This window comes from Gadus macrocephalus, chromosome 19 (assembly GCF_031168955.1).
Source record: "Gadus macrocephalus chromosome 19, ASM3116895v1".
NCBI lineage: Eukaryota > Metazoa > Chordata > Actinopteri > Gadiformes > Gadidae > Gadus > Gadus macrocephalus.
This window is the reverse complement of record NC_082400.1, coordinates 13,194,251-13,198,931: the sequence shown is the minus strand read 5'-3', so window position 1 is coordinate 13,198,931 and position 4,681 is coordinate 13,194,251. Positions and strand designations below refer to the sequence as shown.

The 4,681-nt window shown below is 44.0% G+C and overlaps 1 long non-coding RNA gene across 1 annotated transcript; it reads left to right on the top strand.

Moving 5' to 3' along the window:
• Positions 1-1,095: 1,095 nt before the first annotated feature.
• Positions 1,096-2,504, top strand: LOC132447281 (uncharacterized). The gene is made up of 2 exons (XR_009523064.1): positions 1,096-1,526; positions 2,003-2,504. It is a non-coding gene; the product is annotated as an uncharacterized LOC132447281 (long non-coding RNA).
• The last annotated feature ends 2,177 nt before the right edge of the window (positions 2,505-4,681 follow it).

Genomic DNA, 4,681 nt, shown 5'->3' with positions numbered 1-4,681 from the left:
CATTAATCTTTTTTGTAATCGGAACAAAAATAGTTTTAGTATATTTTTGTTCATACATATTTATATGATTGAATATATATGTACGTCTGTAATGCTCATACTAAAAGGACTAATGTGCGATCAGAACGCGAAAAACCAAAACCAAAAAAGTTGCTGCCCAGATTTTATTTTATTTTCTATACTTTGTTATTTTCCTTGTGTGCCATTTTATTGTTTGGAGAGAGAAAAGAAAAACCTTACGAAAAAGACAAAATGTATTTTTTACGTACAACACTTTGACTGTTATTGGATTCCTGCTGTAGCTTTTAGAGCGATGTGCCTGTGCTAAGTTATTGTAAAGTATTTGAAACATTACTTTATACTGGGAGAATGGTGTGAGAGTTGATTGTGGCTGAAGAGGACATTTTCTGTTAACATTCTTTCAGTTGCCTTCTTTTTTAAATACATTTTTCTAACTTTTCCTTTTTGACGTTTTGTTTATTTTCGTTTGGTTGATTTCATGCTATTGGACTGTTTTCCTGGGTAGCCTTCGATACTTCTGCTCCGATTTGTTTTATATATTATACTGTCGTGTTTTTATTTTAAGTATCAAGTCATACAGTATTGCCGGGACTGTTTCTTTTGTCAAACGAAACGAAATAAAATCAAAACAAACACTCAACTGAGTTCAAATATTACCAGACTCTTGTTTTAATCAAACAAATTAATAAGTTAGCATGCTAGTCAAACTGTTAGTGATAATTTACATATACCAAATGCTTAAAAGGTTTCATTATTAGAAAATAATTTACAATAGACAACACAAGGGGAGATATGTTAATGAAGTTCATTAAAAAGACAAGTGACAAAAAGGTTAGAACTTTTGTTTTGATTATGTATCTACAACAGACAAACAAAAATGCCATAACAAAAACAATGAAGGAATATTAATAATTATACCTCATACCTTTTATCAAGACTAAGTAGGGGTTATAAATAGTTAACACTTTATATCAAAGTTATTTTTGTAGAAAAAATATTTCATTATAAATGGTACTGTTTAATGGCGCTGTAGGTGTCCTGGAGGGGGGGGGGGGGGGGATGTTGTTCCTCTCCTGTCCACGGGGGGCGCTGTTCTGTTCCCCGGGGGTAGCTGTTACTATGCTGTCCACAGGGGGAATCTGTTCTCCTGTCCACAGGGTTGCGCTGTTCCTCTCCTGTCCACCGAGGGGCGCTGTTGTTCCACGGTGACACCTCCCTAGTCTCGACGGGTCTCGCCTGGACATAATCAGGTACGAATCGATCGTCCCCACTCGGTATAACTACATAATATTAACATAATATTAACGCTTCTAACAGTCATCAAATCAATTGGAAAACATTGTTGAAGTAATGGTATCACAGCCTGCTGTGTCGGCTGTTTGCTACTCGTAATTGGCCCAAACAGAGGAGAAGATCAGCCCTTTTAATTCTCTCGTCAATTAAGTTCCACGTCGCTCCGACAGTGACGAAGTGAGCAGGGACATACGGAGGTGTATGAAGGAAAAGTAAGTTTTCTTCAGCATTTGGCTGGTTTATTAAAGGAACCAAAAAATCTAGCCCTATCTTTTTAGCAAACATGTCTAGAGGACTCTGAGATGTGGTTATGAGGCGTAGGGGAGAGGTTTACCAGCGCTAATGGATCCGATGGAGAGAGAGACACACACACACACACACACACACACACACACACACACACACACACACAGTATAAAAAACAGAGGTAAACAAACTAGATAAACACACCACTCACACAAAAATACTTAAGCACAAACTACCTGCGCTCCAACTCACTGCGTGGAAAGTTGAACTCGTCCTACACAACAACAACTATACAAACAAACAGAGTTAGACACACACACACACGCACACTTAGACACACACAAACACACATACTTAGAGTCAGTCGCACACAAGGGGGATTTTCTGCGGTCTTGTCGTTTGTTTCAATCTCTCCTCTCCTCCTTCTGTCTCTCTTCACTAGCGACTAATTGGGCGTCGAGGTGAGCGCTGGTCGAGCCAGAGAGAGAGAGAGGAGTCAAGCGTGAAGATCACTCTTCCCTCATCAGTGTCGTGATGAGGACTTCACTGAGTGGCGGAGCCGCGGGGAGACGCACTCGGGCCCCCGGCACCGCCACAGTCGGCAGGTTAAGGACCCCCTGGCTCCCAGGTAGGACCCCGAGAGTGCTCTGCGGTGAAGGGGAGATTGTGAGGGTTTGTTCACGTAAACAAGCGCTCCTATGGAAAGCTCTGCTATTTTACCTGTCATGTGTAGTTTCACACGCATACGTGTACAACATTGATACACACACGCACACAAACCCACACACACAGCAAATGCACACTTCTAAACACGCACACTTCTAAACACACACACACGTATACAGGCTGATACACACACACACACACACACACACACACACACACACACACACACACACACACACACACACACACACACACACACACACACACACACACACACACCCACCCTGCCTCTGCGTATTCATGAGTACGATCATCATTACAACCTGCTGCTACAAGGATTTGGTGACAGCGTGTTTTGACACCGCGTCAAAATCCCCCACTTCCTGATTAGCACATTTCTGCCAGACGCAGAATCTATCTCCTCCAAAACTTCCTCCCCCTCCGACATTTTTGGTATTTCTGGTATTTCTGCGCTCAGACTTTGGCATGTTTTCCGTGGTAGGAAAATCCATGGCAACCAGATTCCCCAGCTCCAGAGCAGGGCTTTGGGTGGCTGGTAAACACACACCCATACAGGGTTTAGACGGGTTCTGTTGCTTGGAATATTTCAGAAGTACCTCCAGATCCCCGTCACATGTACAGCAGCTGACTAACGCTGTTTGTTCTCGCACGCCATGGGAGCTATGATGCATTTTAACAACGGTAGAAAAACACACTCAGGGGGACTGTGTGTGTGAGTGTGAGTGAAGTTTAAAGAAAAGTACACGGGAAACCACCTGATCTGACCTCTGTATCTGTCTTCCACATTAAACTTGACAGCACGCACAATGGTACAAATATGAATCTCTCTCTCTCTCTCTCTCTCTCTCTCTCTCTCGTTCGTCCTGGGAGGCGTACGGGCCCTCGGGCGGCCATGTTGGTAGCGTTAGCGGGACCTCTGTGTTGATCTGCATATTTATGTCGTGTGTTTACTTCCCCACAGAGACAGGGCTTTTTTTCTTTTTTTTCTTTATTCCAAGGTGAGAAAAACAAACAACTTCAAAGGAATTTGAGTGCAGTAAATTCATGTAAATGTGGTCTGCAGTTTTGTGTGTGTGTTTCCCGGAGAAACGCTGTGAGATTGTTAATCTATCGCTGGGTTAGATAATTAATCACTGGTTGGTTTGTTAACTACTTGCTGGTGGGACCACCTCGCTGATTGTGTTCCGTGATGAGTCGTTGGCCGAGGTCGTTAACAAACCGCTGGTTTGATTTTAAACCGATTGTCAGCTGTTAATGTATCATCGGTAAGCTGTTAACAAATCGCGGGTTAGATCGTTAACAAATAGCTTTTTAGAAATAAAGAAAGGCTTGTTAGATCGTTAACCTAAAGCTTTTTAGCTGTTAACGAATAGCTGCTTAGATCGTCAACAAATGGCTTTTTAGGTGTTAACGAATCGCTGGTGGAGTGTTAAAAAAATCGCGCAGAGATCAGGAATCGTTGGTTAGCTGTTAGCCTGTCGTGTGTGCGTGTTGATGTCGCGTGTTGTGCTTGCGTGTGCGAGTCATCAAATGACCTGTGAGAGCCTTTACCGATCTCTTCCGATGGTTAGCGTGTCGTTGACTCTGCCCTGAACTGTCGCTGGGCCAGATCTTCACCAAGGGGTCGGGACTGGACCCAAGCTCATCTGGTTTGAAGAACCAGGTGTTGGGCTACAGGAGACCCGTGTGTGTGTGTGTGTGTGTGTGTGTGTGTGTGTGTGTGTGTGTGTGTGTGTGTGTGTGTGTGTGTGTGTGTGTGTGTGTGTGTGTGTGTGTGTGTGTGTGTGTGTGTGTGTGTGTGTGTGTGTGTGTGTGTGTGTGTGTGTGTGTGTGTGTGTGTGTGTGTGGCGGGGTGCAGGACATGTAATTAATCAGCAATCCATTAGCAACCCCCCCACACCCATCTTCTCATAACTGGAGGTGTTTCTGTGTTACTCATGGTGCAGTGTTGGATTGACTTCTCGCTCTCGCTCTCTCGCTCTCTTATCTCACCCGTTGTCCTTCACGGGTCGATTCCTTGGGCGTTATCGGTATTGGAAACATGCATGCACAGGGCCAAAGCACACGCCTGATTGAATAACACACAAGCAGTACACAAAGTCACTGTAGTGCCATGACACACGTTGGTTTTGTTGTCCTCGTCTGCAAGCCGGGGTCAGACATCCTACAGCCGCTCATCACGTCGTGTTTCTCTGAACAGGTATGGCAGTTTGTGGATGCCGTTTTTGTTTTCAAAATCTGTCTTCTGTCTGTGTGATACTTGTGCAATCTATCTGATGTCCTAGTTCATAGGTTAGTTATTCTCTCTCCCTCTGTCTCTCTGTCTCTGTCTCAGTCTCTTTTTTCCCCATGCGAGGGGGGGGCGGTCTAATTATCCATGATTGTCATGATTCAGTGTGTGTGTGTGTGTGTGTGTGTGTGTGTGTGTGTGTGT